The 22,484-nt window shown below is 45.2% G+C and overlaps 1 protein-coding gene across 1 annotated transcript in view; it reads right to left on the bottom strand.

The window, feature by feature from the left end:
• Positions 1 to 5,620: 5,620 nt before the first annotated feature.
• The window catches only part of SCAF8 (SR-related CTD associated factor 8), a 182,558-nt gene continuing 165,694 nt past the window's right edge, over positions 5,621 to 22,484 (bottom strand). Inside the window, exons 21-22 of the transcript XR_003793708.1 lie at positions 17,391 to 17,476; positions 5,621 to 5,741 (exon numbers count right to left, since the gene is read on the bottom strand). The gene's annotated coding sequence lies outside the window, so the exon portion shown is untranslated. The remainder of the gene's footprint in view (positions 5,742 to 17,390; positions 17,477 to 22,484) is intronic.

Here is a 22,484-nt window from a genome sequence, read left to right as displayed (position 1 = left end):
GTGTGCCCAGCGTGGGTGTGAGAATGTAGCATCATTACTTGTATGAAATAGACCAAATGAGAAACAATTCAAATGTCCCTCAACAGTAGAATGGATAAATCAAGTGTGGTATATTTATATTATGGAATACTGTACAGCATAGTAAATTAATCAACTCATGTATGAATCTTACAAACGTGATGTTGAGAGAAAGAAGGCAGACATAAATTAATAGGTACTAGGTGGTTCCAATTATATAAAGTTCAAAAATAGGTGAAACTAATTTACCATGTAGGAGTCAGGAGAGTGGTTACCTTGGTGACTGTGAAGGGCAGGGAGAAGGGAGGAGTTCTGGGAATGTTCTATTTCTTGAACTGGACTGTGGTTCCACAGGTGTGTTTATTTGAGTAAACCCACAAAACTGTAACTTATGTCCAGTGCATTTTCTGTATTTATGAAACTGTAATGAAAATATTGTTTAAACAAACATTTTTCACATAGACTCTTAACATTGAAATTTAGAGCTATCGCTCCTAGTACATCTCGTCTTTGTGTAAAACAGGATATAAGCATCATTAAGACTGAAATTGTGGAGATTCCCTGGTAGCGCAGTGGTTAAGAATCCACCTGTCAATGCAGGAGACACGGGTTCGACCCCTGGTCTGGGAAGATCCCACATGCCGCAGAGCAACTAAGCCCGTGCGCCACAACGACTGAGCCTGCGCTCTAGAGCCCGTGTGCCACAACTACTGAAGCTTGTGTACCTAGAGCCCACGCACCGCAACGAAGAGTAGCCTCCGCTCACCGCAACTAGAGGAAGCCGTGCACAGCAACAAAGACCCAACGCAGCCAAAAATAAATAAATAAATAATAATTTTAAAAAAGATGGACATTGCTTTTTAGGTCTAATAATTAGACAGGGTAATATTTGCCTTCAGGCAAGTCCTGCTCAAGTTGATCACCTTCAAGTTGAAAGTCTTGAGGTGGGATTCATAAATCAACCCACCTTCTTGAGCTCACCTCCAGACTTTACTTGTTTTAATTAGGTACGAATGTTCTTTAATTCTTCCTAGAGTCAATCAACAAAGGAATTATTCTTCCGTGAAAAACAGACTTGCTTTCGCAGTGTTTTTTGTTTTTGTTTTTCAGTTTGGAGAATACAAAGACAGCACTTTTTTTTTTTTTTTTTTTTTTTTTTTTTGCGGTATGCGGGCCTCTCACTGCTGTGGCCTCTCCCATTGCAGAGCACAGGCTCCGGAAGCGCAGGCTCAGCGGCCACGGCTCACGGGCCCAGCCGCTCCGCGGCATGTGGGATCTTCCCAGACCGAGGCACGAACCCGTGTCCCCTGCATCGGCAGGCGGACTCTCACCCACTGCGCCACCAGGGAAGCCCCCGACAGCACATTTTTATTCAGGGTCTTGCTCGAGGCCGAGGATCATCACTCCTCCTCCAGACACCCAGATCTTTCTTGTCTCGTAAACTTACTTTCCTTTGTACCACTCACTCCTTTGCCACTTAGAACCCTCCTGGCATTGTCAGCTGCCTTTTAATACTGTATCCCATCTTGGCCACAGGGACTGTAGCATCCTGAAAGGCAGAGCGCACCTCACACCACTTTTTTTTATATATATAAATTTATTTATCTTTTTATTTTTGGCTGCATTGGGTCTTCGTTGCCGTGCACGGGCTTTCTCTAGTTGCCTCGATCAGGGGCTACTCTTCGTTGCGGTGCGTGGGCTTCTCATTGCAGTGGCTTCTCTTGTTGTGGAGCACAGGCTCTAGGTGCGTGGGCTCAGTAGTTGTGGCGCACGGGCTTAGTTGCTCTGCGGCAGGTGGGATCTTCCCAGACCAGGGCTTGATCCCGTGTCCCCTGCATTGGCAGGCGGATTCTTAACCACTGCGCCACCAGGGAAGTCCACGTCACACTACTTTTTAAATGCCACCGGCCTTGGTGGTATCTTGTGCAGTCACTGCCTAGGATTATTAGCTGTCGGATGGATAACAACCCATTTTTCCTTCCTGATCTCTGGAGGGGTGAGGAAGGAAGCACAGGAACAGCCTTAGGTTAGTTGAATATTTTTAATATAAGAACTTGTCACACTGCATGGAAGTGACCTAAGTGCCCATCAACAGATGAATGGATAAACAAGATGTGGTACATATATACACACACACACAGTACAGTATTACCCAGCTATAAAAAAGAATGAAATCATGCCATTTGCAACAACACGGATGGACCTAGAGATTGTCACACTAAGTGAAGTAAGCCAGACAGAGAAAGACAAATATCACAGGATATCACTCATATGTGGAACCTAACTAAAAAATGATATAAATGAACTTATTTACAAAACAGAAACAGACTCACAGATTTTGAAAACAAACTTATGGATATCAAAGGGGAAATGAGGGGGAGGGATAAATTAGGAGCTTGGGATTAACGTACACACACTACTATATATAAAACAGAGAACCAACAAGGACCTACTGTATAGCACAGGGAGCTCTACTTAATATTCTGCAATAACCTATATGAGAAAAGAATCTAAAAAAGAATGAATAGATGTATATGTATAACAGAATCACTTTGCTGGACACCTGAAACTAACAGAATATAGTAAATCAACTATACTTCAATTAAATAAACAAATAAATAAATAGGGACTTCCCTGGCAGTCCAGTGGTTAAGACTCCATGCTTCCACTGCAGGGGGCACAGGTTCGATCCCTGGTCGGGGAACTAAGATCCTACATGCCATGCCGAGCGGAGCATGGCCAAAATAAATAAATAAATAAATAAAAGTTAAAAAAAAAAAAAAGAACTTGTCATACTCAAGTGACTCCAGGTTTCATGACACAAACCTGATGCACCAACTCCCTGACAAGGAAAAGTGGCAGAGCGGGGTGACACCGCTGCGGGGTGACACTGCCACAGGGCAGCAGTCCCAAAGCAGGTGCGGTGCTGGGAGGAGGATACCAGGCACCAGCGGCACCGGCAGAGATGGGCTGAGCACGGACACTCAGAGTTCCTCCCTGATGAGCAAAGCTCCCGGACCAAGTCCTGGTTCTACTCCAGAATTTCATTACGAATGACAGGTGATAGTTACTGGTTGTTACAGTGTGTGCCAGGCATCAAGAGAAGCATTTCCATATGCTGTCTAATCTTCAGAGCAACTCACAGAGGTAGAAACGTCATTCTCCCTATTTTGCAGAAGAGACAACTAAAGCTAAGGGAGGGAAAGTAGCTTGTCCAAGTTTTCATGGCAGTAGAAATAATAAAGCCAGCATTCAAATCCAAGTCTCCTGACCTCCGAAGCAGGGTCTAAGGAAAACAGGTACATAGAGAACTGATAGGTAGTTAAAGGAGTCGAAGAGGTAATAAGACGTGCACACAAATATCTATCTTACCAGACAGACTGTGGTAAGTGCCAGGGGAAGAGAACGAGCAAAGGGTAATGATCGTTTCTGGCTGCAGGAGATTCCACCAGTAGTTGAGGTGAGTGGGGAAATTTCACCTCCACGTTGCAATATTATGAAAGTCAGATTGAATCTTCTTCCGTAATGACATAGAGCTAGGCTGAGAGCAGACACTTTCAGAATTCCTCCTTGGAGAGGAAAGATCTTGGATCTAGATATAATGGGGTAAAATCTAAAAGTCGGAGCTGGCTCTAGGAAGCCCCCGCATGGACACGCCTCGGCCTGACCCCTCCAGGCACCGTGGGCAAGATCTGGAAAAGACCACCAGGGTCCCTGGTAGGCACAGCGCTGTTGGTGCTCTGAAAATACCCCACGGACCACGGTGTTTTCCTGAGTGTTTATCACAATGTAGACAGTGTCCAATGTGTAAAGATCCATCACACCACTTACCTGTTTGAAAGCAAAGCAACATGGGAAAAACTACTTTGATAAATGATTATGGGGTGTGTTATCATCTATAGAAAATAGTCATTTTATTTCTAAACAAAAAATGGTTTCAATGTTATTACCATATGTTTACTGTCATACACCCTTTGTTGAAGCTGCTACAGGTTGTGCTAATAAACTTTGATATTTACATTCAGGCATTTATATTTATATTTAGGCACAGTGGCTTACTTAATTTGGCACATACCCCAGCATGGCTTTTGTTTGGGGCTCTAAATTCTAGAGCAAGGGCTATAGACTTAGGGCCAGCTTAAAGTACCAAGAATTTGGTAATGGGGGAAACACGAGGAAGACTCCTATTCAAGCAACACTGTCAATTTATTTGTGCAGAGAAATCTTTCTTGGGAATCTTCTTAACTTCCAGTCCTTTTATTGAATTCTTTCATTGTTTGAAAGTCTGGCCCATGAGTTTCCAACATACAAACTGAAACCTTCTATGGAAACATCTTCACAAAAATAGGGTGATGTTGAGAGCCAGAAGCCACCGAATCTTCCATCTGCTCAAACAGCCCCACTCATTTAGCTACGCCTTCATCCATCAGCTGCTCCAGGCACCGTGTAAGTCCTTGGGAATGTAACGACGTGGCTCCTGCCTTAGAGGAAGTTCCAGTCCAGAGTATGATGGGTGTGAGGCTAATCCTGTTCCAGACCATTCTGGGGGCCGGGGAAGAGGGGCAGCTAAACCCAATACTTAGCATCCTATTATCCTCCAGGAGGAAAGCAAACAAGCCCAGCCTGGGGGTTCGGAGTCATTCCTTCTCCATCAGGCTGGTGACTTTCAGACAGCTAAGCCTCTGCTTGATGCCCAAGTGGCATGTCTCTATCTGAAGGTGTGTCTGAGTTGCCACTAAAAAGGACTTTGTAAAACATCCCCTTAGGGCTTCCCTGGTGGCGCAGTGGTTGGGAATCCGCCTGCCAATGCAGAAGACACAGGTTCGAGCCCTGGTCTGGGAAGATCCCACATGCCGCAGAGCAACTAAGCCTGTGCGCCACAACTACTGAGCCCACGTGCCACAACTACTGGAGCCCGTGCACCTAGAGCCCGTGCTCCGCAACAAGAGAAGCCACCGCAGTGAGAAGCCTGAGCACCGCAACGAAAGAGTGGCCCCCGCTCACTGCAACTAGAGAAAGCCCGTGCACAGCAACGAAGACCCAACACAGCCAAAGATAAACAAATTAAGTAAAAAAAAAAAAAAAATCCCCTTACGTCAGAGCCTCAATCAATGGGGAAACTGGAAATTATGTCACATTTCCAAGCTTGATTCTGCAATACAATCTCCACCAGAAAACATTCTTCGTGTTTTCTTTATGTAGCTTTCTTTTCTGATTACTCCAAAACACACACACTATTTAAAGGACAGGGACAAACGTGGCTGTTGATTCAGTGGTCATGAAAAGACAGGGACAAGAAAATTAGATTATTCGGAGTAGAGGATATTCCAGATAAGAAGAGGACAAGCAAACCGTCTGCACATAGCTTCTCTGCTCCCATCCTTGCTAAGGAAATGCAGACGCATTTGGATATGGTACCATAAACGCTCGTCAGAATAAATACACACAAGCTGTCCTCACTTGCCTAAGTCAATCATTAACTAGAGCAGCTGTTTGTATCACTTACACCGAGGCAACACAGCAGAAACTCACTGAGATCATGAGCTCTGGAGTCAAATGGAACTGATTGAAATCCTGCTTCCATTGCTTCTTAGCTGTTTGGCTTTGGGTTAATTACTTCCTCTTCCTCTGGCCTCAGTTTCCTCATGGGTAAAGTGGGGCTCTTCCTACTTCGTGAGGTTGTTGTGAAGAGTCGTGTGGGTGGTGTTTGGCACATTCCTTGCCTGTGACATGCACACATTTTTAAAAAAATATTAACATCATTAGTGTTTAAATATCAAAATTTCCAAAAGGAGAACTGGTGTTGTATGTAATTCATGATGTAGATATGGACGTTTGAGAATTCCCAAGGGTTTTGAAGGAGGTGATTCTTCAACGCAGAAAGAAACTGGCCTGCTGCAGCTCTTGAAAGTTGCCCTGCACAGGGCTGAGTGCTGGGGCTCCCGAGTTCCTCTGTGGAGTGTGAAGCGTTCACAGTCATCCAGTGCAACTGGGCCTGAACTCTAACCTGTCTCCTGCATGTGTGTTTTTATACTTTCTCCAGTAGCCCAGTTTTAGTCCCTTTGGGAAAAGCTTCCTCAATGATATGAAATTAGCTCTCTACCATGTAGTAAGAATGCACCAGAAAAGACCAGTCAGGATTTCCATTTCACAGGAAATTTTCTGAAAGGCCTGAAATCAGAAACAGGAAGTCTGTGTAATAGTGGGCGCCATGAGCACCGTGGGCCCGTGTGCTGCCCGCCCAGTATCTCGAGGCTCAGGGAGGCTGAACGCTGCACTCTTCCTTCCCCACAGACACAGCAGTTTGTCTTCTGAAGTAATTACTGGTTCACATTGCTGCCGACCTTCTGGGGAAAATGCTACAGGAGACTTCCCGTCCCTCTCACGGTCACGTGTGTGGTTTGCCCACCCTTAAACTCGCCCTGCCAGTTCTTGGGGGTGCTAGTTTATGCAGACAATAAAGTAAAAACAATTCTTAGAGTTGCTTTAATTTAGTCATCATGATAGATGAGTGTCTTGGTGATGGGGAAGTCCAGAAGGATCTTTTTAAACTGAGAAGGAGAAACGGCAGGCAATGCCCCTCTCAGACGTGGGGTTACGGGAGGGGACCTTCCGACACTCACTCAAGGCCCCTTCACACAAAACAAGGGCAGGGTCCTTCGATGGCTTCACAGGGTGGGGGGGGGGGGAGAAGAGTTGGCATCATTTTTATGGTGACTCACCTGTAAACCTTAATTAAAAACCTGTTCATAATGCAACATGGTCAATCAACTCTACTTGAATAAAATAGTTTAAAAAAATCTGTTTGTGGGAATTCCCTAGCGGTCCAGTGGTTAGGGCACCGCGCTTCAACTGCAGGGGGCACAGTTTAGATCCCTGGTTGGGGAACAAGGGTCCTGCATGCCACGCGGCTCGGCCAAAAAATTTTTTTTAATTTAAATTTTAAACAAACTAAAAATCTGTTCAAATTGTGTGAAATGAACAATAGTTGATGAAAGCAACCTCATGACAGAGTTCTTTCCTGAATATAAAATCGGTCATGAAGATAAATCCAAACACCTATTTTTCCCCTTAAATCCAAGACATAGGTGGAAGCTCGTAAATCCAGATACCCTCTTAGTTTAAAACATTTAAGTCATATCGACAGAGCAAGGAGAATTTTTGAAATCCAATGACCCTTTCATGAACTTTGTCATTAAAAGCCTTCCAATATAATTAGGAAAATTAGTTTGAAATATTCTTTTTAAAGGGAGGTCCTTCATCTCTCATCCTCTGAAGATATACTGCCATTCTCTGAAAGTTATTTACCAAAATAGAAAATGAATCAGTAGACACTTATTATCTGGTATACAGCAGGTGTTATAAAATGAGCATAAGCTTCTCTGTCACTAGAGATTCAAAAAACTTTAAAAATTCCACCTGTCTTACTTCTTCCCAGGGAACATTATTACGGACGACAGGAAAGGCACATATGATGACGCAACTATGAGTTTTATTTGTTTACGCGTGTGGACAAGAGTAATGGATGATTGTGTAGGGTCTGTCTTTCAAACATTTAGGTTTGAAATTTAAGCAATTAGATACAGCTCAAAGAAAAAAAAAGACTAGTCTTTTTTTTGGTCATTATGTTTGCAAAATATTTTCCACACTAACCTTTCATGAGGGGGAGCCTAGAATTGAAAAGGGTGTCAACGGACTATTTTGGGTAAAATGTACTGATTTTAGAGGGAAAACCATATGAGGTCAAACTGTTCATGTCCACATCCTCCACACACAGCCCTGTCCTGGAATATATTGGACACCCTGAAGTGTTCCACAAATGAATGCATGACTTAAAGATGATGAACTCAATCACTATATAACAGAAGAAAGAAGAACATGATTTAATAGAAGAAGGAAGACAAGAGGAAATAACTAGAATTTGAGTCTGAAGGCATAATTTACTTGACATGTTTCTGCTGTGCTTATCCTATTTCTTCCTTCTCTCTGCCTTTAATCTCCTGATGGCCAATGTTTGTGTCGTATGTGGGAGGGCGGCGTGGACAGGAAAGTGTAAAAGCACTGGCCACCGCAGCAGGGACCTACTTAGGGTGTTGATAGTAATAAAAAAGGTGCTTAAAGATCATTAAGCCCAAACCCTCACTTCACAGATAAGGAAAGTAAGAAATCAAATGACTTGACTAAGGTCACTGACACAGCCAGCTGAGCGCAAGGAGTATTGTATCATTATTTATTGCTCTGGGGAGGAGGGGCTATGATGACGAATAAAGCTTCTCATAGACCTGCCTGATATTAGCCCCTAACCCCCAACACGGTATCGAGTTTGTTTGGTTTGACCAATTGATTGATTGTTTGTACATTGATTTTGGCAAGAATGCCCGGAAAATAATGTTCTTAAAATCTTACTTTGCGGGCTTCCCTGGTGGTGCAGTGGTTAAGAATCCGCCTGCCAATGCAGGGGACACGGGTTCGAGCCCTGGTCCGGGAAGATCCCACATGCGGGAGAGCAACTAAGCCCGTATGCCACAACTACTGAGCCTGTGCTCTAGAGCCCGCGAGACACAACTACTGAGCCCACATGCCACAACTGCTGAAGCCTGCATGCCTAGAGCAAGTGCTCCACAAGAGTAGCCACCGCAATGAGAAGCCCGCGCACCACAACGAAGAGTAGCCCCCGCTCGCTGCAACTAGAGAAAGCAGTTTTGCTCACAATTGTACCCCTTGCACCCTTCATTTGCTTTGCACATGGGAGGTGTATGATAAATATATGTTTATAAATTAACCTAATAGAAGGGAATATGAAATAGCATGAACATTTGGATAATGCCTCTGTATAAGTAAATACCAAATACTTGCGATTATAAAATTGATTAATCCTTTATTAGAAAAATAATTCACATGTTTAAGAAGGTGTCAACTACAAGTCTGGGAGGAAATGGAAGGCAAGAAATCCAGAGGCTTGAGGAGAAAATCAGACCTTTCTTCCTCAGATCCATCTCTGTTTCTGATTCCCTAAATTTTCCATTACTCTAAACCACGAGCTTCTGCAAGGCTCAGTGTGTTTTAATTAAACCCCAACGATGAACGCAGACTTTCCGAACTCCGTCCTGGTTTGCGCCCTTATGCTTCCAAGCAGGCTTTAAAGACGACAGTGAGGAGGCCTGATGCTCAACAAGGCCTTCGGAGTTGGCGTTACCCTCGCACAGAACAGAACGGTGCAGGGAATTACCCTGAGGGCCTGTAGGGGCACTTAATGATCATTCCCTCGCCTCCTGGGATGGGCATTTTGTTCTTTATTTGCCTGGTTTGTGTTCACAGAGTTAAAGCTCTGTCTGTGTGACTCAGGCCATGAAAATGCTTGACTTGGCAACCCACGTGGCTATTCCCCACACGGGCCTCAGCCGAGGGCCCGGAGAAGCAAGAAGGCTGGCCCCGCAGCCCTCTCTGGTGGCGTCTGTAATGTCCCTGCGGCCCCTGCCAACAGCCACGGTGGAGGGAGGCTGCGAGGGGAAGCTGTGTCCTGAGTTAAACTCTCCTCCAAGAGGTGGCCTCACAAAACCGCATGGGATCCATGGGGAGACTTTCTTACTTTCTTTCTTTCTTCTCTTCTTCCTCCTTTCCTTTCTTTTCATTCTTTTTCTTTCGTTTCTCCTTTTCTTGATCCTTCCCTCCCTCTCTCCTCTCCCCCGCCCTCCTTCTTTCCTTCTTTCTCTGTAGGTCTCTCTCTCTCTCTTATTTTTTTTTTTAATTTTTTTTTCGGCCTCACTGTGTGGCTTGCGGGATCTTAGTTCCCCAACCAGGGATCAAACCTGGGCCCTCAGCCGTGGAAGCGTGGAGTCCTAACCACTGGACCACCAGGGAATTCCCTCTCTGTGGGTCTCTTGTGAAAATGAAAAGAACAAAAATCTCAAAGAACTATTCAACTAGCAGACATTTCTATGTGTCCCCTGGCCTTTCCCAGATCCGTCCCTCTCTCCAACTCAGCCCTTTGCTTTCCATGTAAGAGATACAGGTAGCTCTTATGCAAAAGTATGAAGAAACCCAGACAAAATCAAAAACTAACCGTTACAGGATTGTTGCAATTATACTTTAATCTGACAAACATGGCCTGAGGGTTACCTGCATGGTCTCTGCAGATTACGTGGGTGTCACCCACAGGGCCAGTTCATATCCTTGGCTACTGTGTAACATTCAAAGAGGTTGGTGAGATAATCTTGGTTCAGGACACTGAACCACATTATACTTGAAACATATACTATGAAATGACTTTTGGACTCAGCACAATTATAACATTCGCTGAGTCTGCCAAGTTTACCACGTAGATAAGGAAAAAATACATAGTTTAAATATTAAACAATTCAATTGGAGGGGCAATCCCCTCCTAAAGGTGCACCAAGAAACTAATTTGCAGCCTGCACACATTCATTTCACAGAGAAGAGTGGCTTTCAGCTAACAGGTCTCCAAGGCCTTCAACCCAGTAATGGCATGGTCCCCATGCACGCCTCTGGGAACTGGATGGCTGGATTGCAGCCACAGGGCCATAAAGATAAAATAATTCAGGAAGTGAGTTGGTATCTTCATTTTGAAATTCTCAGGCCAGCATTAGCTGGTGAGTTTTAAAGGAGAATTCATGGTTTGGAAACAGCTCCAGGCTTGCTGCCTTTTCAGTGTGCAAAGTCATTCTTTTCCTGAGTGTTCATCATCTCAAATCACCCTCAGCATCCCAGCTCTACTATCTGGGAATAGGTGCACCTTGTGGTAGGTGAATGCCAAGTGCTCGATCCAGGAAATGGCTATCGGAATGATTTACACGCATGTCCTGAGCCCCACTGGGCACTAAAGAGATGGCTGCTTTGCTAATAAATCTTGCATTCGTCAACATTAATTAAGGTGATCTGAGTCTGCAGTCAAGCGTACACTTTTCAATGAGCAGCCAACTTTCCTTCTATTAAATTTTTAGGAGAATATATTAGCAAATTCTGGGAAATAGCATCGGCAAGAAGCTGAGCTGGAGTAGGTTTAGAAACTCAGCCGTGTTAAGCTGCCTTCTCTGAACACACCCAGGCCGTGCGTGCACAGCAAGTCAGATGGCGTCACTGCTTCCAGCGCCCCCATGGTGGTCTCGATCCAGTCACAACCACCAGAAGGAGGACAGAGGACAGGCTCGGAGTCTGTGCTCAGGGGAGGATGTAAAAGGAAGAAGAAACCTGGACCATGAGCTTTTGGAGACCGTAACCCAGTTGAGGGGGAAAGACGGCACCCATGAAAGTGGAAGTAACACTGCTGAACGGCAGGTGAGCCTGAACCAAAGGATGGGACAGAGCTTCAAGGAGGGAGAGACAAACGTGTGGGAGTGAAGAGGGAAGGTGGTGAGGATGTGAATTACAAGCTCGGGACCTGCAGAGGAGGAAGGGGGCGCCGAGGGAGGCGGCGGGAGGAACAACGGCTTGAAGCAGCGGTCATGTTGGGACATGGAGGGCCCTGTAGGTCAAGCTGGCAGGTGCCCTGGCCTCTCCTGGGCAACCCAGAGCATCAGTGTTTTCTGAGGAAGGGGGAAGAAGAAACCACCGTTTTACAAAGGCTAATCCAGAGGTTGAGCTGGATGGGAAGACGACATGAAAGCCCGGCGGTGGACAGATCTGTTAGGACACTGCGGTCATTGCTCGGGTCCGTGGTTTTGAATGCTGGGTGTGTATCCCGGGTACGCCGAGGTGATGCCCTGGGATGTGGGGAGAAAATATCAGAATTCTTACTTGTACTTACTTTTAAAATTCTCACCTTTTTTGAGTCTATTTTATGTATTTTAAATGAACATACCCGTTCAATAGAAAATATGTATATTATAGACTGACTTGTGCCCAAATTCACATGTTGAAGCCCTAACCCCCAATGAGACAGTATTTGGAGATGGGGCCTTAAGGAGGTATTAAAGGTTAAATAGGGTCATAAGTGTGCAGCCTTATATTTTTTATTATTATTATTTTTTTTTGCGGTACACGGGCCTCTCACCGCTGTGGCCTCTCCCGTTGCGGAGCACAGGCTCCAGATGCGCAGGCTCAGGGGCCATGGCTCACGGGCCCAGCCGCTCCGCGGCATGTGGGATCCTCCCGGACCAGGGCACGAACCCGCGTCCCTTGCATCAGCAGGCGGACTCTCAACCACTGCACCACCAGGGAAGCCCCTGCAGCCTTATTTTTGACAGGAGCCTTATGAAAAGAGGAAGAGACACCAGGACTCTCTCTCTCTCTCTCTTTCTGCACACACAGAGAAGAGGCCATGTGAGGATACAAGGAGGTGGCCGTCTACAAGCAAGAAGAGTCTCATCAGAAACCGACCCTGATGGCAACTTGATCTTGGACTTCTGGCCTCCAGAACTGTGAGAAAATAAAATTCTGTTCTTTAAGCCGCCCAGTCCGTGGCAGCCCTAGCAGACTAATACAGCACATAATACGTAAACAGTCAAAAACTGGAAGAGTGAATTGTACAGATTTTGTTAATGCGCATGATCGAAACAGTTTGGGGGACGGTGCTCTGGGTGCTAGGGTTCTGAGTTGAGAAGGCAGTGAGTGCTAAGAGCTTCTTCAGGGGAAAAATAGGAACTCCGTGAGCCACTGGATATAGGAAATAGGAAGAGAAGTATGAACGTGATCTCTGGGATTTTCAGTCTGGGAGCGGGGGAGAGCTATCTCTATCCCGTGGGAGATAAGGATGGCAAGAGTTGATCCCACGGGAGGATCAGAGAAGCTCAAGGACCACAGCACTGGATGTCCTCCGAATGAGAAAGAGATACGGCCAGAGAGGGGAAAGGAAAACAGGGATTTCAGGGCCACAGAGGTCAAGGGAAAAGAGAGTTTGGAGGAGGGCAGGGTGGGCAACAGTATCAAGGAGGTCAAGTGGAACGACCCCAAGAAATGTCTTGTGGAATTCCACAAGGAGGTCATTGAAGACGTTTAAAAAGTGACTCCGGTAGAGGGGAGAGGGTGCAAGCTGGACTGTAGGGGGTTAAGAAGGGACAGATGGGGAGGAAATGAAGGCATCAGGTTATGTTTAGATTTTAACTATTAAAATGTGTCAAAGTCAGAACTGCAGGGGGTGGGAGGTGAGCATTCCCTTCATCTCCGACCCCTGAGGAATTCCCTGTTACTAGTTAAACAGTGTTAAGTGGTAACGGGGGCTGGAAAGGTGGGACATGGGGGTGAGGGGGGGATGGTGAGGCAACAATAAAGTGCTCAGTCCTGTCCCAGAGCCTTCCAGACAGCTCTGGCTTTGTGTGTGAGTTTGTGTGTGGGACAGAACACAAGGCAAAGCCAGACGGGATACATAATTCTCAAACCCATACGCTGATTAGAAGTCTGGAAATTTCTCCCAAATTTCATACCTTATTTGATAGTTGAATGTCAGAAGATCTGACCTAAAGGGCGGGAATAAATGGCAGGAAGAGGATGGAGTTCATCTGGGCATCTCGGCCACCAGCAATCGGACACCCAGAAGACACCATCCCAGTATTCTGCCTTTGCCTGGGTGTAAAATTGTTTACTATCCACTTCACAAATGTGCAGACAAATTGAAAGTCACATGTGAGAACTAATGAATCCTTATAAAATTCTTTGAGATCCACAGATGAAAGGGACTGTTTAAGTACAGAGTATTATCAGCTAACGGTGGAGCACACTGAATGAATAGGATTCTCCCAGAGAATAAACTATGTCCTGGGAATAAATTCAGTAATTGTGGAAAATGCGTTAAACATTTTAGGTGAAAAGCCATAACTACCGATAACTCTTCAGCAGGCAATCTTTCCAATTCTAGAATTATCTTACTAGTTCACATCCTGGGATGTTTGTGGACCTCATACAGAATTTCAACATCTGTTTCATAGAATCATTGACTCTCAGGTCTGGAGGGGTCACCTGATCCTGACACCCCTTTGCTCATTAAATGCCCTCTGTGATATCTATAAAAAAAAAATGGCAGCCCACCCCATGCTCAATTTCTCCAGTTGGGCACTGATTAGCCCCCATTCTCACTTTCTTCTGTCTAAAGATAGTTTTGAAAGTCCTTTTTACCATCTTCGCAAGCCAAGGTTCATTTAAGGCTTCTGCTGTCCTAAATTCCTTCTCATGTTCATCCTTGGTTATTCACTCTTCTCTATGTTTTTGCACATCTTTCAAAATTCTGATCCCACTGGTGAGGCCCCAAATTTTCTGCAATAATGACTTAAAATTTTTTGTGAAAATGTGCACACACTCACCCAAAGGTTTTTTCTGCACAGTGACTTGCCTAAACTCAAAAAATAAAACCTGACATGACTGCAGGGTCAATATGATTCATATAAATTCTCAGAGAGTGGTTCAGCAGGTCACTTCGCGTTAGGCTGAAGAGGTCTTCTTGAGATCAGTGGAACTGACGTTACAGTATCAGTCCCTGGCTCAAGCCAACAATGAACTGTTTGTACCAGAGAGCATAACTGGTTTGCATAAAGTAATGATGGGACTCGGGACTGGCTTCCCATCCAGACCCAAGGCCTCCTGCCAGCGCCCTCCGTCATGACAGGGTGAGGCAGAGCATGAGTGGCTCAGAACAATCACTGCATGGGCCTCTAGAAAAACAGATCACAGTAGCATCCACACACGGAGACCTCAGGCTGGCGCTCTGTCAGGAAGAAAAGACAATGACAGAAAGAAAGACAGGAACCAGGAGAAATATGGCCTCATGGAAATACATCTTGGCTAAGGGAGGGGAAGAGGGGTGATATACAAAGAAAAATGGGAGGAATATTCAGAAATTACTCAAGGTGTGCCTTTGCACAGTCTCATCCCATATTTGGACCCCCAGGTGGACATCCATGGTGTGCTCTTTTTTTTTTAATATTTATTCATTTATTTGGTTGCTCTGGGTCTTAGTTGTAGCACGTGGGACCTTCGTTGCCACGTGCGGGATCTTCGTTGTGGCACGTGGGATTTTTAGTTGTGGCATGCGGACTCTTAGTTGCGCCATGTGGGATCTAGTTCCCTGACCAGGGATCGAATCTGGGCCCCCTGCATTAGGAGCGTGAAGTCTTAACCACTGGACCACCAGGGAAGTCCCCATCCAGTGCATGTTTAAGGACAGCCTTAAACCTTCAGGTATGTGTATTATGCCTGCGGGGCGGGGAGATTGCAGGCAAGAATGTGCATGTGTGTACATGCGTATCTGTCTGGAAGGGAGGGCTGTCTGTAGGCCAGGGTTGGGCTGGCATGTGCTGGTTTATTCCCCCTTGGCTCAGAGGTTCAGGTAGGGGGAAAAGTACAGGTAGGGTGGAGTAGGGTATGTACCCATTGCAAAGGTAGGGATCTACCCCTGAGGTGCACACTCCTGAAATCTCATTCAGAGTTCAAAGAGGTAACAAAAGGGGTGTGTGTGCCCACAGTGTGAGTCTGCCACACATGAAAATAGATGCCCAAGTGTTTACACTCTAGAATTTTACGGTGCAAACCAGGAGGCAGCTCCTAATGATGTGGCAACAAAACAGTAAATGTTGAAGCTGCGGTCTCTCAGCAGGCATGAAGAAATGGTTGACCTTGGATCCACGGGCAGCCATGAATACAGTGAGGAAGTTATAGAGGAGGAATTATCCAAACGGAAGTTTCAAGGTCACAGGGAATTTTTCTTCTTATCCAAACGCAACAGTCTCAGGAATGCCATTCGGTGAGCACAGGCTGTGAAATTCCACAAAAATGGAATTCTCTCCACATGGGATCCTCAGTTCACTGAGGTTTTCACCCCACGTTTATTTGTGGAGGGAGCGGCTAAAGGGAGCTCTTGAAATTCAAGCTCTTCCCAGAAAGAGTGCAGAACTGACCAGGCATCTCAGCTCATCTGAACCCAGGCCTTTTTCATGTATTTGACAAAAAGAGCTAACTCTCTAAGAAGACCATTTTCACATTAGCCACGTATTTAACGTTAATGTTCATGTAACAGTTCAATGGGATATTTACCAATAACAAATTTTAAAAGAGCGCTTTCAAAGATAGGAATTCAGGCAAAATACTACTCCCCACATGGGTGAAAAGGAGGCACACTCTTCTCAATCAGCCTCAAAGATCCTCCTGTTTGGGGGGAAGGAGTTATATTTTTTCTGCTCAAAAAAATTATTTGAAATAATCTGATGTGGTTTCACAAAATTGGTTGGATCCATTGCTAACAAATTGCTAACAAATGGCTAATGTCATGTTTCAAGAGAAAAGTAAAACTGTTATATGGACATGATGTCGTGGGTATAGGGACGAAGGTGTGTGTGCAGGGACAATGGAGAAGGCTGCTGCCCAGTGCCGGGGGCCCCAGAAAGGCTGCCCAGAGGGGCTGACATGTGAGTGAGTCTTGCAATGCAGGCAGGGGAGGAGGGGGCTAGAGATCGTGCCAGACAGAGAACAGCAAGAGCAAAGGCACAGAGGGACCCAACAGACGATGGGTCCAGAAGTGAGGAAGAGGCATCACGAGATGTGGCTGAGGATGAGGGCAGGGATGGGCCACAAAGCCCTTGGAAGCCAGGCTGGGAGGCTGGATTTAATCCTGGGGGAGACAGGGGCCTTCCCGGGGAGTGACGTGGTTGGACATGCATCTAATTTTAGGCGGAAGGTGGTAAAACTACAGCAGGGCAGGGAGATTGACCAGAGGTTAACATAGTCAGCAAAACACGAGCAACAGACAGCAAATGAGTCAGCAGAAGACCTTTTTTTTTGTGGTACGCGGGCCTCTCACTGTTGTGGCCTCTCCCGATGCGGAGCACAGGCTCCGGACGCGCAGGCTCAGCGGCCATGGCTCACGGGCCCAGCCGCTCCGCGGCATGTGGGATCTTCCCAGACCGGGGCATGAACCCATGTGCCGTGCATCGGCAGGCGGACTCTCAACCACTGTGCCACCAGGGAAGCCCAGAAGACCATTTTTGACACCAACTTCTTTGTCTCTCTATACAAGAAGCCATGTGACACCACCCTCTGTGCCCCGTGGAAGCTGACTCTATGTTCATTTTGAAAACAACAAAGGGAAGGCAGTCCTGCTTGACATTTTTGGCGGGGAGCTTAACCTTTCAAGCTGAACCACTTATTATCTGATTTTCTTTTCCATCAGAATCTTTGTGGGGGGGAGGGGCAGTGCCGAGAAGGAGCGAATGAGAAGCTTCTGTATGAGGGAGCTGGGGCCACAGAACTGCGCTGCTAACCTCCCCACACCAAGCATTTTATTTCTCCTAGACATCTGAAAACATCTTGACTTTCATACCAATGCAGGCTAGGCATTTCTAACCGCTCTGCTAACTTCAGGACAGCCTGCTCGTTAGGAGCCTGGGAAGAGGGCAGGTACCAGCTGGTAGCAAATGGAATTCACTACTGACCTTAAATTTAAACGAGATCCATGCAGAGGAAGGACTTCATATTCTGCTAGGCTTCGAAGCTCCATTATCTTCCGAGTCATTCTGTCCTGGAAGAAAACAGCAAGTGTGCTCGTTAAATTACTCATATGTGAATGATCGAATCACACTGCATTAAACGAAGAGCTGACATTTCATGGACAAGATGAAGTACAGTTCAGAACGAATTACTACTGTGACGATGTATGCAAAAGCCTGATTTTTTTTTTTTTTAAAGCCTGATTTTTGAAGTTTCATTTATGCAGATGACAGATAGCCTGACTCTTCATTTTGGTGATCAGGTCAGCTAAAGCGTCATTTAGTATTGCTGCGCGACAGTAGCAAGAAATGGTTATAAAGAGAAAAGGTTGCAGGTCCTGTATTTGATTCAGACTCTGCAGCTGAGATAACGTTTTCAGTGAAATGTTATCTCCTTGCCGGTTAATACGATCCAGCAAATGTAAAATGAAGGGGTTTAAAGTTCATATTTGTGATCACAAAGTCTTGGGAATGGGTAGGATTCTCCTTCAAAGATGAAGAAACAAGACCCAGAGAAGCTGTCCTACCCACAGTCTAGTGACCGGTTACTGATCGAACTACAAGTTCTTCGGCCACTGCTCTTTCTGCTACATCAGACTTCATTTAGGTGTTGGCGCTCTGAAACCATACCTCTTATGACGAAGACTTCTGAGTCACAAAACACTTTAAATTTCACGCTGATTTTGTAGTCTTTTAAAATGCGCAAGTCATTTTCATTTTTGCAAAGAAATTCTAATAATGAGCTCGTCTCCACTTTTCATGGAGAAATGAGTCCTACTAGGGTATGACAAAACCAACTCGCCCCATGACCTTCCCCTATTTACAGCCAGAGGCTGGCCTGGGCTAAACCCTAGAAGAAATTGCTCTCCCTGAAGGGCTATCTGTCCCTGGCTCCATGGCACTTGGAAAATCTCAGAGTGCTGAGTGTCTGGAGGCCTCAGGCTGATGGACTTCAAACCTCTCATTAGTTAAAGAAAGTGCAGCGCAGTTCGGATCATCAGTTAAAGGGTGAGCCAGTTGGAGAAAACCAGAAAGAAACGTGTGTTAATTGAACATCCGTTGGCACTAGGCCCTATGCTCTCTGCTTTAAATACATGATCTCATTCTGTTCTCACAACTGCCCCACAGGTATGCCTGGGTACCTCTCCATTTCACACATTCTACAAACGAGGCTGGGTTCCTTGGTTCAACTAGTATTTACCTGAGCATCTGCTACCTGCCAGGCACCAAGGTGGGTGGTCAGTCTACAAAGGAGAAATGGATAAGCCCCGCCTCCTGCCCACAGTGAGGTCACAGTCTAGCAGGGATGGGGCAGCGGGGAGTCAAGCGAGTTAATCAGAACTATGTTGTTCCAACAGCGGCTTGTAGCCCAATTAGATAGAAGATCATGAAGCCAGTTTAGTGGGTCTTGAACAGCACTCAAAATAAATAAATGAACAAAGTAGAACAGAATAGCACAGAATGGAAAATATCAGAGAGCATGGCATAAAGGTGAGGCAACTCACATGGATATATGTCTATATCTCTGCATCAATCATATATATACGTCTGTGTGCATTGATTTGCAATGGAAAATATATTTCCTTTCGTAGGTGATGGTGGAAAAAATTGTGAAAGCCGTCAAGTTATAGAGCAAAGTGACAAGCGCTGTGTTAGGAGGTCATGCGTAATGGTGAGCGCGCACAGGAGGGAGCGTCCGCCCGCAGATGAATTTGCACTTAGCTCCAGAGGAAGCTGGGGACAATTTTGGTTCCTCACCCAAGACAAACCTCTTAAGGATGGGATGCCCACATCTAATGCTCAAAGCTAGGAAGAGCTTGAGAAGGGGCTGGGGTGAAGTTTCCAGGACTAGAGAGGAAAACAGAGTAGGGGCCCTTCTCCCCCAGCGTGGGAAAGGTGGCAGCCATGAAGCCACAAAAGGCACAATGACACCAATGGAGTCAGACTCAAGAAGAGGGGATTAAACCTCAAGGAGATGGAACCCCAATCTAGCCCGAATTGCTAGAACTGTGGAAGCTGCTGGAAGGTCTCTCAATTCCCAGCATCCCACTGTGAAGAGAGTGTAGGAGAGCCTCCGGAGTGCGGAAGGTGGAAGCCAGGGAGCCAGATGTGGGCTCCTTTAAATGATCTTAATCTCAAGAACAGCACCTCCTTTGGGATGACAGGTTAGTGCGACCTTCCTTAGCAGGATAAAACAGTTAACTCAGTTTTCTTTTCTTTTAACACAACTTCCTTCCGACATATTCTAGATACCATGCTTACAGGTTGAGGATTTGTGGCAGTCCACTGGATGGCCACGCGGAGATACTTTCTCAGGTGTCTGAGTATGGACTCAAGGTGAGAGAAAAAAGATCTTCCTGTAGAGTAACCTGAGTTACTCATGCTGTAAGCCTCTCTGATGTGGGTTTAAGAGACTATGCAGTAAGACCTAGCTCAGGGCGGCAGCTAAATTCACTGTGTCATTTTGGTGACTTGGTTACTGCATATTTATTTTTTAACAAGCAATGACATGAGATAATGTCAAGATTAATTATCTTATCCGTTATTTAACCCATATTTTTTTGTGGTACAGACTTATGTGATGATGAGAAGCACTGGGTACTATACAAAATAAACAGCCCCAGAAATGTATAGAAGAGTAATGAATAGATGTTTATGTTTTATGTTTCTTCACCCATCACCTGCGTCTTTAATAAGTTCCTCTTCACTACCGGCTGAGGAGAGAATACTAGCACATGTTGAAAGCAGGAGAAATAATTAGGGTAGGGTTTTTTTATTCTATTAAAACGGAGATAGTTCATATGAAAGCATTTCATGAACTAAATGTTATTCTGCAAGTATTCGCCATTTTAGTTATTATTATCATTATTATTATCAATGCTAATAAGCTATTATCAGGTAAAAAATATAAAGTATTAGTACCCACAAGTAAATGAAATTATATTTGATAGATCCTGAGTATGCTGTTTTTCACACCTTTTTATTTTTACACCAAGGACTCAGGTTTAACATTTTCAAGAATCAAGATTAATAATAAGGCAGAGGGCTTCCCTGGTGGCGCAGTGGTTGAGAGTCCGCCTGCCGATGCAGGGGAGACGGGTTTGTGCCCCGGTCCGGGGAGATCCCACATGCCGCGGAGCGGCTGGGCCCGTGAGCCATGGCCGCTGAGCCTGCGTGTCCGGAGCCTGTGCTCTGCAACGGGAGAGGCCACGACAGTGAGGGGCCCGAGTATCGCAAAAAAAAAAAAAAATAATAATAATAATAAGGCAGAGAGTTTAATAAGTAATCATTCTTCATAACAGAAGTATGGATGGACTTTTTAAGTTTTATTTATTTATTTTTCTTTATTTTTTTGGCTGCGTCTGGTCTTAGTTGCGGCGTGTGGGCTTCTCTCTAGTTGTGGCATGCATTTTTGGTTTTTTTTTTTCTCTCTCTAGTTGTGGTGTGTGGGCTCCAGGGCACGTGGGCTCTGTAATTTGTGGCAAGCGGTCTCTCTAGTTGAGGCGCGCAAGCTCAGTAGTTGTGGCACGCAGGCTTAGTTGCCCCACGGCATGTGGGATCTTAGTTCCCCGACCAGGGATCGAACCCACGTCCCCTGCACTGGAAGGCAGATTCTTTACCACTGGACCACCAGGGAAGGCCCTGGATGGACTTTGATTAATAAATATGATCTTCACCGTACAGACGGAGAAGCTGATGCCTTGCCCAGCATCACGTGGTGGCAGAACCAGAATAGAAAGGCAGACCCCTGTCACACCAGAGCCCTTGCACTTTAACTTCTCAGCTTGCTCGTGATTTTGGTTTTGGGTTTGCTTTTTCTTACAGAGCCATAGCTGATTTCCGTTCTTTGTCCAGAAGAGAGATGATCATATGTAATGTAATGATTATATATAAGCACACATCACAAAATGGTATCAGAGAATGAAAAGCTCTCCTTGAACATCAGCCAGACAGCTTCAACCTTTCCATTGCTCGTCTAGATTCAAAAGAAGTTTTTTGGCTTCTTAGCCTTTTAAATTATTTCTATCTTTAGGTTTTACCATGTTTCAATTAAAATTAGGTGTTATCACTATGTTTGCAAAAAAAAAAAAAGTCTCAGAATTATAGCTAACACAAGGTAACTTGTGAGCGAGTGTGTGGCTGGTAGAATTTAACTTAAATACTTTAAGTCCTACTTAAAGGTCATTCAGTAGGTAAATTATAAGGAGTTAGAGGAAGTATCTACAGTTTTTAAGAGTATTAAAAGGTATATTAAATATTTTTAAACAGGCAAATTAAACTTTTGAATCTAGAGATGAAGCGCAACTGAGTGATAAAACTATTAAAAGTTAAACACAGGAAAGTGGCCACCACAGAAGGGGCTGGGGGGATGCAGTAGTTCAGTTCTATTTCCTGGCTTTGGTGATTCATTAAGCCATACGCTCGATTTGTGTGGTTTTCTGTATCTGTGGAGGGTTTTTCGGGGGGTGGGGGCGGGAAGAGGACTCTGATGGTACCAGCCCCATCCATGGGGAGAAAGTCCTGTTTTGGGGGGGGGCACGGCTTATGGGATCTTAGTTCCCCACCCAGGGATTGAACCCAGGCCCCTGGAATGAAAGCATGAAGTCCTAATCACTGGAGCACCAGAGAATTCCCTTTTTTCTCTTTTAAACTAAAGGGGGATTTACATAATGAAATCATTTGCTTGAAATAGGGAACTAACAATATAATAATCAACTGTTATTTCCAGGCCTGGTAGGACGAAAAGAATGACAATTTAAGCCTACTTCCCTTCATTTGTTATACAAATGCCGCGTTTTGAGGGGCTCTGGTGCAGAGTACCTGTGTCAGTCACTGAGTGGTCTTAGGTAGTATCGGGCTCCTTCTAAGAATGTGTTCAAAATGATTTCGATGGCAAGTAAGTCTAATCGATTGTACCAACGGCTGGAGGTTTTATTAGCTTTGGAACGAAATTTTTAAATAGATGGTATCCAAAAGTATCTTCAGCTTTATTTCTTGCTTTCAGGTTTTAATCAAGTTCAGAGCAGCGCCCGATCTCCT

Source organism: Monodon monoceros, unplaced genomic scaffold, assembly GCF_005190385.1.
Source record: "Monodon monoceros isolate NGI ecotype Baffin Bay Population unplaced genomic scaffold, NGI_Narwhal_1 Super_Scaffold_15, whole genome shotgun sequence".
NCBI classification, from domain to species: Eukaryota; Metazoa; Chordata; class Mammalia; order Artiodactyla; family Monodontidae; genus Monodon; species Monodon monoceros.
The sequence above is the reverse complement of the archived record's forward strand: the minus strand, read 5'-3'. Positions and strand labels throughout refer to the sequence as shown.